Source organism: Schistocerca americana, chromosome 4 (genome assembly GCF_021461395.2).
Source record: "Schistocerca americana isolate TAMUIC-IGC-003095 chromosome 4, iqSchAmer2.1, whole genome shotgun sequence".
NCBI lineage: Eukaryota > Metazoa > Arthropoda > Insecta > Orthoptera > Acrididae > Schistocerca > Schistocerca americana.
In genome coordinates, this window is record NC_060122.1 from 800,386,103 (window position 1) to 800,398,890 (window position 12,788).

The 12,788-nt window shown below is 47.3% G+C and overlaps 1 protein-coding gene across 1 annotated transcript in view; it reads left to right on the forward strand.

The window, feature by feature from the left end:
- The first annotated feature begins 1,541 nt into the window (after positions 1 to 1,541).
- The window catches only part of LOC124612425, a 570,719-nt gene continuing 559,472 nt past the window's right edge, over positions 1,542 to 12,788 (forward strand). The window contains exon 1 of the mRNA XM_047140631.1: positions 1,542 to 1,600. The gene's annotated coding sequence lies outside the window, so the exon portion shown is untranslated. The remainder of the gene's footprint in view (positions 1,601 to 12,788) is intronic.

Sequence of the window (12,788 nt, forward strand, 5' to 3'; positions counted from 1 at the left end):
AAATACACACTAAACTTAGCTTATTAAACAGCTATTGTCAATTAAGAAGCACTAAAAATATTTAAATATGTAGGAAAATGAACTTCGGTTTGGCAGTACATGGGTTGCCCTCTCAAGGCCTGTCAGTGAACCATTTGGAACCACTGGTTGCTATGGTGAAGTTAGACGCCGTTGCAAAGATGAAGCAGCAGGCTATATGTTTTAGAATTTTTGCTTTTATGCTTTTAGACTGCATATTGCTAATTCGTATCGTTTTATTTTTGACACTGGCTCATAATTTTATAATTTTTTAAATTCTTTCATTTTTATTTGCTTATATGACTGGCATATAAACAGAGGAATAGCAATGCATTAAATGAAAAAAAGGCTCATGTAATCTACATATCAACTTCATAGATAATATTTCATATATACGGACAACTACTTCGTATCATATTTGGGCAGCATGTAGTATACATGTTAGCTACAGATTATTGCAGCTTACTCTTTTCGTTTCAATAAAGACAAGTTGCTGCTCAATAATACATCGTCTGACGCCACAGTCTTTGCCATTCTACTTCGCAACAACTTCGTTGGAAAGAAGCCTGCTGCCACATCTTTGCACTGGCGTTTGTCCTCACCATGGCAACCACCAGTTCGACTATCGACTTTACAACAACTTCAGTGAAAAAAGCCTGCTGCTTCATGTTTGCAACGGCGTCTAACTTCACCATAGCAATCAGTGGTTCCAAATGGTTCACTGACAGGCCTGGAGAGGGCAACCCATGTACTGCCAAACCGAAGTTCATTTTCCTACATATTTAAATATTTTTAGCGCTTCTTAATTGACAATAGCTGTTTAATAAGCTAAGTTTAGTGTGTATTTATTTCTAATTCTTGACAATGTTCTTTTAACTAAGAAATTTTAAATTGTAATTCGACTTATAACTCATTGGTTAATAATGACATCATGCAGTCAGAAGTGGGTGGAGCCTCCATTATATATAGTAAGACGTGCACTGGTTTCTCCAGTAGTGATTCTCCAACAGAAAGAGGTTCCTACTCAATGGTAATTCAACGTTTTATAGCTTTATAACTTTATGTATTCTGTTTAATGTATGTAGCCCTCTAATTAGAGCTTTGTATACAACTTATAGGTCTGAAGATGACCACAGTAGTGGTCGAAACCGGTCACCTTGTTAAATAAATCGTGATCAAGACTGTTTTTAATAGTAAACATTAATTAGGTTTACAGTGTGAGGAGTAATTAATTTCAGCATAACATAATTTGAGAATTTAGGAGAAATCCGCCACTCGATTGTGTTAGGTGGGAATTAGTCTGTGCTGGGCAGCTCTCGGACACGGTGCTGTCGCTGTTGCAGGAGCTGGAGCCGCTGACGGCGCACGCGCACGCCTGCGGCCGGCGGCTGGTGGCGGCGCTGCAGGAGCTGCGCGCGGGCGACCCGGCGCTGGCGTCGCGGCGCCAGCTGCACGCGCAGCAGCGCCTGCTGGCCAAGGCGCTCGCCGACCCCGAGCTGGCGCGGCTCCGCGCCGACGGCGCCGCCGCGCTCGCCCGCCTCCAGCAGCGCGCGCAGTGGCTGCCCGCCTCCCAGGACGTCCGGTCAGTACTCTACACTGGTATCTTATACTACAAGACTACGATCGTGTACTGGACAAGGAACAGTGTTGTGAAATTCACTGCACGCTACTGGTACACTAGATACAGAAGGCAGCAATTAATGATGTCGCGTTCTGTGATTTCCAAAAGGTGTTTCGATACAGTTCTGGCAAAGCATGGACCTACTGGGGTTAGTCTTAATGTCTGAATTATTTTCATGAAAAAATAAGCCTGTTCGGAGCATGCACTTTGGTGACGCTGTTAGTCCTCCTCTGCTTGTTGTTACAGCTGCGCCCCTGGTGCCGACTGAAATGAAATGAAATGGTCATATGGTAAGAAACTTCCTCCTGGGAGATTAAAACGGTGTGCCGGAGCGCGACGCGAACTCGGGACCTTTGCCTTTCGCGGGCAAGTGCTCCACCAACTGAGCTACCCAAGAACGACTCGCGCCCCGTCCTCACAGCTTTAATTCCGCCAGTACCTCGTCTCCTACCTTCCAAACTTCACAGAAGCTCTCCTATGAACCTTGCAGAACTAGCACTCCTGGAAGAAAGGATATTGACGAGACATGGCTTAGCCACAGCCTGGGGGATGTTTCTGGTCATATGGTGTTCATGGGCGGATATCCCCACCTGGGGAAGTTCGGCGGCCGATTTGTAAGTCGTTGCAGTGACGCCACACTGGGTGATTTGCGTGTGGTTGACGATGAGGACAGCACAGCACCCAGTCCCCGAGTGGAGACAATCTCCGACCCGGCGGGAATCGAACCCGGCCCCACTGCACGGCAATCACAAGCGCTGACCGCTCAGCTAAGGAGGCGGACTGGTGGCGACTGTAGTGACTGGTAGCGGCAGGTGACGTCTACTGACGCAGCGAAGTGCTCTGGCGCCAAAATAGTGGCTGGCAGTGACGGTACCTTCACTGACTCAAGTCTAGTTTCAGCTCCGCAGCACAGCGAGCTTTTTGTCTTGGCTAGTGTACAGTGCACACAGCCCAGGGTCCAATGGAGGTAAGTGTAGACGACCCAGGACCCTCAGAGACCGGCTGGGATGCGTCATTTTCAGCAGTTCCAGTTCGAGGCCCAGAACCATGAGCGCTAGCTGATGGCTTGAGGACCACTGTCTCCGCCTAGTTGATGATGCTGCTCATTGAGGTGGTAGAACTTAGCTGCAGTTTCGACCAATGACTGGCGAGCAGACTGCAGTGATAGAATGCGCGACACCGGTGGATAAGCTGGGGGCATATATACAGAGGTGACAAAAGCCGTGGGATGGCGATATCCACACATACCGATGTCGGTGGTATCGCGTGCACAAGGTGTAAAACGGCAGCGCACTGCCGGAGATGTCATTTGTACCCAGGTAATTCTTGTGAAAGGGTTTTCAACGCATGGCGGAAATTAACAGACTCTGAATGCGGAATGGTAGTTGGAGCCAGACGCAAGGGACATTCCATTTTGGAAATCGTTAGGGAATTCAGTATTCCGATGTCCACAGTGTCAAGAGTGTGCCGAGAATACGAAATTTCAGGTATTACCTCTCACCGCGCCGGCCCGGGTGGCCGAGCGGTTCTAGGCGCTACAGTCTGGAACCGCGCGACGCTATGGTCGCAGGTTCGAATCCTGCCTCGGGCATGGATGTGTGTGATGTCCTTAGGTTAGTTAGGTTTAAGTAGTTCTAAGTTCTAGGTGACTGATGGCCTCAGAAGCTAAGTCCCATAGTGCTCAGAGCCATTTTTGAACCTCTCACCGCGGACAACACAGTGGTCGACGGCCTTCACTTAACGACTGAGAGCAGCGGCGTTTGCATATAGTTGTCAGTGCTGACAAACAACCTACACTGTGTGAAATAACAACGGAAATCAATCTGGGGCGTACGGCGAACGTATCCATTAGGGCAACGTGGCGAAGTCTGGCGTTAATGGGCTACAACAGCACACGACTGCCGCAGCTGCTTTTGCTAACAGCACAACAGCGCCTGACCTGGTCTAGTGACCATATCGGTTGCACCCCAGACGACTGGAAAACTGTAGCCTGGTCAGATTAGTCCCGATTTCAGTTGGTAAGAGCTGATGGTAAGGTTCAAGTGTGCCGCAGATCCTACGAAGCCGTGCAGCCAAGTTGTCAACAAGGCACTGTGCAAGCTGATGGTGGCTCTATAATTGCGTAGGCTGTGTTTACATGGAATGGACCGAGTCCTCTGGTCCAAGCGAACCTATCATTGATTGAGAATGGTTATGTTCGGTTACTTGGAGACCATTTACAGACATTCATGGACTTCATGTTCCCAAAAAGAATTTTTATGAATGACAGTGCCCCATCTCGCGTTTGGTTTGATGTACGTATTGGACAGTTCGAGCGAATAATTTGGCCTCGCAGTTCTCCCGACGTGAATCTCATCGAACATTGATGGGACGCAATCGAGACGCCGGTTAGTGCACAAAATCCTACACTGGCAACATTTTCGCAATTGTGGACGGCTGTAGAGGCAGCATGGCTCAAAATTTTTAGCAGCGGACTTCCAAACAATTTGTTGAGTGCATCTCACGTCGAGTTGCTGCACTACTCTGGGCAAAATCGGAGACGATATTACGACGTACTCCGTGACATCTGTCACCCCAGTGTTAACTAGAAGCCGCGCGCGATTAGCCGAGCGGTCTCAGGCGCTGCGGTCATGGACTGTGCGGTTGGTCCCGGCGGAGGTTCGAGTCCTCCCTCGGGCATCGGTGTGTGTGTTTGTCCTTATGATAATTTAGGTTAAGTAGTGTGTAAGGTTAGCGACTGATGACCTTGGCAGTTAAGTCCCATAAGATTTCACACACATTTGAACATTTTTTTGAAGAATATAGTTATCGATATGAACTTCATGAGAAACATAATATACACGGGCAGCTGCAAAGATATTTTAGATAAAAGCGTATTTGTTGTCCAGAAGGTTTCCTATGGAGTTTCAGCCATCACTCTCAATTGACTTCCGATAAGGAAGGATCCCTAAATAATTGCGTTATTGAGCATTTCACAAGTCGCTTTCTACTGATCACTACCGGAATCTGTATTACTACAAAGCAGTGACACCATTTTGTTCTCCGTTGCTTACTACTGTCGTACGTACTTTTATCAGCTCTACTACATTTCACATTAAACTATCAGTTTAATAAGTCACAGCAGCAAAATACTAACACGACGAATACTAACACAGACGAATGGAAAAACTAGTAGAAGCCAACCTTGGGGAAGATCAGTTTGGATTCCGTAGAAACACTGGAACACGTGAGGCAATACTGACCTTACGACTTATCTTAGAAGAAAGATTAAGGAAAGGCAAACCTACGTTTCTAGCATTTGTAGACTTAGAGAAAGCTTTTGACAATGTTGACTGGAATACTCTCTTTCAAATTCTAAAGGTGGCAGGGGTAAAATATAGGGAGCGAAAGGCTATTTACAAATTGTACAGAGACCAGATGGCAGTTATAAGAGTCGAGGGACATGAAAGGGAAGCAGTGGTTGGGAAGGGAGTGAGACAGGGTTGTAGCCTCTCCCCGATGTTGTTTAATCTTACATTGAGCAAGAAGTAAAGGAAACAAAAGAAAAATTCGGAGTAGGTATTAAAATTCATGGAGAAGAAATAAAAACTTTGAGGTTCGCCGATGACATTGTAATTCTGTCAGAGACAGCAAAGGACTTGGAAGAGCAGTTGAACGGAATGGACAGTGTCTTGAAAGGAGGATATAAGATGAACATCAACAAAAGCAAAACAAGGATAATGGAATGTAGTCTAATTAAGTCGGGTGATGCTGAGGGAATTAGATTAGGAAATGAGGCACTTAAAGTAGTAAAGGAGTTTTGTTATTTGGGGAGCAAAATAACTGATGATGGTCGAAGTAGAGAGGATATAAAATGTAGGCTGACAATGGCAAGGAAAGCGTTTCTGAAGAAGAGAAATTTGTTAACATCCAGTATTGATTTAAGTGTCAGGAAGTCATTTCTGAAAGTATTCGTATGGAGTGTAGCCATGTATGGAAGTGAAACATTTACGATAAATAGTTTGGACAAGAAGAGAATAGAAGCTTTCGAAATGTGGTGTTACAGAAGAATGCTAAAGATTAGATGGGTAGATCACATAACTAATGAGGAGGTATTGAATAGGATTGGGGAGAAGTGAAGTTTGTGGCACAACTTGACTAGAAGAAGGGATCGGTTGGTGCGACATGTTCTGAGGCATCAAGGGATCACCAATTTAGTATTGGAGGGAAGCGTGGAGGGTAAAAATCGTAGAGGGAGACCAAGAGATGAATACACTAAGCAGATTCAGAAGGATGTAGGTTGCAGTAGGTACTGGGAGATGAAGAAGCTTGCACAGGATAAAGTAGCATGGAGAGCTGCATCAAACCAGTCTCAGGACTGAAGACCACAACAACAAACAACTACATTTCACAAACGATGATGTTACACGCAAAGAAATGAAAACTTTCTTGATCTGGATATTACATAGACGAAGTTTGCTGTCATGTTACGTAAGTAAAACAAGAAGAAGGAAGCTGCCGTGTTGGAAGTGAGTCACAAAATAATGTTCTCTTAAGCGGCGTAATCTAAAATAATTCGCCGAGTGGCCTCGTGACGTACGAGCCATTGTCAGCGTGCTTGCAGCGCCACGCCTCCGCTACATGCCGCAACGTGAAACCTGCTTCCCGCCAGCGGCGGGCATTACCGTAACGAGGAATTACCGGCGCCCGTATGATGCGAGGCAGCGAGCCTGGCATTGCCTTGCCGTGCCCGTTCAGAGGCCCTGGCTCCAGTCAGGATCCCAGCCAGCGTATGATCAGCCTCTCAGCATCCATTAGTTTTATGTCAGCCTCTCAGCATCCATTAGTTTCATGGTGGCTTTGCCGCATCTCACTGACTTCCGTAACCTCAGACGTTGCCGACGTGTCTCACAGTCTATATCAACATCTCTGTCAGCCTTTCTCTTCCAACTCATATCTACATCTACATCTGTACTCTGCAAGCCAACTTACGGTGAGTGGCGAAAGATACTTGTTGCACCGTTAATCTTGAACTTTGTTGGGGACACTTCCTGTAAAGTGTGCGGATGTCTGTGGAGGAATGGTAGCCCATTCTCCCTCAAGAACCGAAACCAGAGAAGGTAATCGTGTTGGACGCTGAGGTCTGGAGCGAAGCCGACGTTCTAACTCATCCCACAGGTGTTCCACTTCGGTTCGTGTTGGGACTCTGGGCTGGTCAGTCCATTTCAGGTACTTCATTGTCCACAACCTTTGCCTCGCAGATGCTGTCGTACGAGAGGGTGCATTATCGTACTGATACAAACAGCCATCGTCTGTGAATTGTTCCTCTACTGTATGCAGCACACAGTGCTGTAAAATATGTTCTTATCCTTCCGCATTCAGCGTTTTCTTAAGCGCAATGACGTGACTACACCCTAACCATGAAAAACACCACCATACCGTAACACCATCTCCTCTGTACTTCGCTGTTGCCACTACATGTGGTAGCAGGTTACATTCTCCAGACATCAGCGAAACACAAATCCTCCCACTGGATTGCCACAGGGTAAAGCGTGATTCATCGCTCCAAATCACTAGTTTCCAGTCATCGCCTCAACAGCGGCGTCACTTTTTACACCAACTCAAGCGCCACATACGAGGGTGAGTGAAATGAAAACCTTAAATATTTCTTAAATATTATTTATTGTGCAGAAGTGGTACAAAGCTCTATCACTTTTCAACCTAGTCTCCCTCACGCTCAATACAAGTCCTCCAGCGCTTACAAAGTGCCGTTAGAAAAGAATTCCTTTCGTAGTCCGCGCAACCACTCATACACCGCGTGGCGCACCTCTACATCAGAACGGAACTTCTTTCCTCCCACTGCGTCTTTGAGTGGTCCAGACATATGGAAATCACTTGGTGATAAGGAATGGCGCCATTCCTTGCTCGCTCTCTTCGTTTCCGGTTGGTGGAAGTGAACCCAGGTTTCGTCCCCAGTAACGATTCTTGCAAGGAAGCCATCACCTTCTCGTTCAAATCGCCGAAGAAGTTCTTCACAAGCATCAAAACGTTGTTCTCTCATTTCAGGAGTCAGCTGCCGTGGCACCCATCTTACAGACACTTTGTGAAACTGGAGCACATCATGCACAATGTGGTGTGCTGACCCATAACTAATCTGTAAACATGCTGCAATGTCATTCAGTGTCACTCAGCGGTTTTCCTTCACTATGGCTTCAACTGTTCCATTGTTCTGAGGAGTCACAACTCGTTGGCCTGACTTGGACAAGGAGCATCTTCCGCTGAAGTCACACCATTTGCGAACTTCCTACTCCATTCGTAGACTTGCTGCTGTGACAAACATGCATCACCGTACTGAACCTTCATTCGTCGATGAATTTCAATAGGTTTCACACCTTCACTACGCAAAAACCGAATAACAGAATGTTGTTCTTCCCTGGCGCAAGTGGGGCGGCCATCTTTATACTGATACTGTGACGGTGTGTGTGCATCTGCACTATGCTGGCACCTACAGGCAATTCTGAATGCTGTTTGTAGCACGCTTGCCAACTTTCAGGATAACGGCGCGAAATTTCGATTTGTTATTACAAATTTAAGGTTTTCATTTGAGCCGGCCGAGGTGGCCGAGCGGCTCTAGGCGCAACAGTCTGGAACCGCGCGACCGCTACGGTCGCAGGTTCGAATCCTGCCTCTGGCATGGATGTGTGTGCTGTCCTTAGGTTAGTTAGGTTTAAGTAGTTCTAAGTTCTAGGGGACTGATGACCCCAGCAGTTAAGTCCCATAGTGCTCAGAACCATTTGAACCATTTTTTTCACTAGATTCACCCTCGTAGCAGTGACTATAGAAATGTTTGCCAACGGCCTTGCCGCAGTGGCAACACCGGTTCCCATCAACTTCCAGTGACACCTGTGGGCTGAAGATGACACGGCGGCCGGTCGGTACTCGTTGGGCCTTCACGGCCTATTCGGAAGGAGTTTAGTTTTAGTTTTAGAGGAATGTTTAGCTTATGAGGCGCTTCTCGACCACTGTACCCCCCCCCCCCCCCCCCCCCAATTCTTTTTAACAATTTGATACTCCCGAGTGATTTATTCTGCAGATTTCATAGGACTTTTTACGAGCGTACGAGCGTCCTCCACAATGTTCTACTGACCATGTACGTCAGAACTTGAGGCCTGCCTGCTCTTGGTTTAGCTGTCGTTGGTCCTTCGCGTTTTCGCTTCACAATCACATGACCAACAGTCGAGATGGACAGCTTTAGAACGCTTTAAGTGTCCCTGGTGGATTTGTAACCCAGGCGACATCCAGTCTCTTAATTCACGCCGATCCTTCTGTCGCTGCTTCTCTGCCTGCAACACAGTACTCCCACCCTCCTTTTACATTGCCTCCCGCGACATCTAGTGGCCATTTAAGCATTACTTGTGGCTGTCCGGATACTTTTGGTGAGAAAGTGTAAATGTAGGGGAGAATTTTGAGCAGAGCTGCTGGCTCTAATTGAAATGCTGATGACTGTAAATTTGAGGCCAACGTGTGCCGTATTTCACCGTTTGCAGACTTTACCAAGCGAAGTACTGTGGTGCTCTACGAGCTCAACCAACACCGACTCAAAGGAAGACCTCGGCGCTTGTTCGTGACGTCACGTCATCTAGGCACGGCGAACGCCAGGTCTGTTGCAGGCATACCAATAATGGTGGTGTCTCCCTCCCTGACACAGGAAAATGTGAAACTATTGGCGGTAGTTGGCCAACACACATTGTTCTGAGAGATTTCTGCAATCAATTAATTGTGCAATTCATTACACTTCTTAACAAATAGTGTACTCTTGAACTTAAATTTCCACCTGTTTTAAGGATTGACATACAAAAACAACTTCGTGGTCCAGCAGCAACAGAATTCGTGCTTCTTTACCTTATTTGTAAATCTGAGGAAGTTACGTTTGTACTAGGTTGCTTATGCAAGAAACTGTGAACATATTGGTGCTCTTCTTTAGGTATCTTGGTTGACTATGGGGTGAGGAGCACTGAATGTTAATGAAATATCTTGCGATTTTACACGTTGGGGGAGGGGGTGGGCGACAGAAGAAGAGGCAAAAGAGAGATACTTGTTTTATCAAATAAAATTTTTTTATCTTATAAAGTTTCTCCTTTCAGTTCCAAGAGGGGAACATTTATCTTTTCCAATGCGCATGTTTAAAAAAGTTTAAGCTCAGCAGGATTTTCGATGTATGAAGCTATTTTGTTTCCTGTTTAGAATTCCTTTCGTTGAAAACGACTGCAATCTAATGACTGGCAACAGTTGGACAGGAGGAGGAGGATATTGGTGTTTAACGTCCCGTCGACAACGAGGTCATTAGAGACGGATCACAAGCTCGGATTAGGGAAGGATGCGGAAGGAAGTCGGCCGTGCCCTTTCAAAGGAACCATACCGGCATTTGCCTGGAGTTATCTAGGGATATCACGGAAAACCTAAATCAGGATGACAGGACGCGGGATTGAACCGTCGTCCTCCCGAATGCGAGTCCAGTGTCCTACCACTTCGCCACCTCGCTCGGTGCCAACAGTTGGACATTTACACATGTAAATTAGTTGACATTTCCAGCGACGACGTCAAACGAAAATAAATAAATAAATAAAAGAAACGAGTTAATTGTAAGGGGGTTGGGGTAATTTTCGATAGCAAAATGGATCAAGTAAATATAGTTACTTGAATGTAAAATTTGGGAAGCTTGCAATGGGGCAAAGCATCTTCTCTTATTGATCTACGTTTCTTTCGACAGGGTTCAGTAATACAGAACTATGATCTTCATTTGTAGCTTTACGATAGTAAGAAAATATTTCATCTGAATAAAATTGCAGAATCCAAAACAATACCAAGCATTTTGTCCAAAAATAATAGATTTATAGTGATAAGCACGCCCAGGCGTTTCTGCCTGCAACAGACCTGGCGTTCGCCGTGCCTAGCTGACGTGACGTCACCAACAAGCGTCGAGGCCTTCCTTTGAGTCGGTGTTGGCTCAACACGGTGATCACCAGGAGAAGGAAGTCGCCTCTGCCCTACTAGATGCTTCAGTTACCTCTGCCTCGGGTGTCTGCTTACAGAGTGGGCAGCAGCCCTTGCAGAAGAGTTTGTAGCACTCGCTCGACCAGCCGGTGGCCGCACCGCACCTCGCCGCACTGCTGCTGCTAATTAGCTGGGAGCTGTACAGCCGCCAGCGGCTGGCGGTCGCGTGCGCGTCCCGGTTTACTAACGTATAAGCCTCGGTGCCGGCGACCGCCCGGGGAGGGATGAGTGAGCCTGTTGTGCTGGGATGGGATGGCATGGGATGGAATGGGTCGGGATGGGATGGGCCTTGGCGCCCCACGGCGCCAGCCTCCGCTGCCCGGCCAGCCTCTTACGGCTCCCGACAGCGCCCTTTGTGCACACCTTGTCGCGTCACGGCCTTTCTCGTCACTCCTGCGAGGTGGCGGCCTCAAATGGGGACACCGAGCGCATTCGGCTCTTTTACACACCACTTACGCTCCCGTTAAACCCATTCAGACTTGTAATTCGCCGCATAGCGGTCGCTGGACGAACTGGTATTACTGTCATCGCCGGTGAGTGATTGTCGTTCCGGGGCGACTGTGCGGCGTTAACGCGATTCATCCGGGGCTGTCAGCGAAAGCCTGGAACCCCGGCTCTCACCGGCTCCTCACTTCTGTACAGAGTTCCTTCCTTCTTTCAGTCCGTAATGCAAATGCGTCATCATCTCTTGTCGCCGCGTTTGTCACTGCGTTGACACCATTATTCCTTTTTTCCCCTTCTTATCCCGTATAGTATAGAAGCAGAATAAGACCAATATAACAGTTATCTTAACTTATATCACTGGGTCACAAATAACATTCCTGAAAGCAGAGTGTGTTCCATTTCGAAAGTCCCTTTCAGATTAAAACCGCGTACCACACCGAGACTCGAACCCAAAACCTTGCGGCGTGAGTCGTACTTGGGTAGCTCAGTTGATAGAGCACTTGTCCGCGAAAGGCCAAGGTCCCAAGTTCGATTCTCGGTCCGGCACACAGTTTGCCGGCCGGAGTGGCCGCGCGGTTCTAGGCGCTACAATCTGGAACCGCGAGACCGCTACGGTCGCAGGTTCGAATCCTGCCTCGGGCATGGATGTGTGTGATGTCCTCAGGTTAGTTAGGTTTAAGTAGTTCTAAGTTCTAGGGGACTGATGACCTCAGAAGTTGAGTCCCACAGTGCTCAGAGCCATTTGAACCAACCAAAACCTTGCCTTGAGCGGAAAATGCTCTTACCGACTGCTGAGCTATCCAAGCATGATCGAGAAGACTGGGTGTTTGTGCTGTCCTCATCATTTCAACATCATTCATGGACGTGGCGAGATTGGACTGAGCAAAGGTTGGGAATTTGTACGGGCGCTGATAACTGCGCAGTTGAGCGTTCCACAAACCAAACATTCTCATCATCATCACCATCATCATCATCATCATCCAAGCATGAGTCACTACTCTTCCTCACAACATTACTTCCGGGCAGTAATTCTCGCATACCCGTCGGCAAGTCCGAGCGAGGTGGCGCAGTGGTTAGCACACTGGACTCGCATTCGGAAAGACGACGGTTCAATCCCGTGTCCGGCCATCCTGATTTAGGTTTTCCTTGATTTCCCTAAATCTCTCCAGGCTAATGCTGGGATGGTTCCTTTGAAAGGGCACGGCTGACTTCCTTCCCCATCCTTCCCTAATGGGACCGATGACCTCGCTGTTTGGTCTCTTCCCCCAAACAACCCAACCCTCCCCCCCCCCCCCCCTCCCCTTCGGCAAGAGCAGTGCTTACAAAAGGCAAGGTTTCGGTTTGTGTGGCGGTCTGGGGCACAGTATTAACATGCCAGAAAAATTCAACTTTCGTGCTCTCAGAACAGAATATGTAAGGGGACTGATAACTCAGATGTTAAGTCCCATAGTGCTCAGAGCCATTTGAACCATTTTGAGCCAGAATATGTACGGTCGGTTGGCAGCACTTGTTAGAAAATAGGAGGACTGACGGTTTAAAGGATGGTAAACAACAAAACCGAGAACAATGACATGGAAAAGATTTTACACGTTTGTCTACGAACAAGAGAGATAGTAACGATCCTCTCTACACCAACCACCTCTACGCGTCCCCCAAGCTTTCGATGGCATCA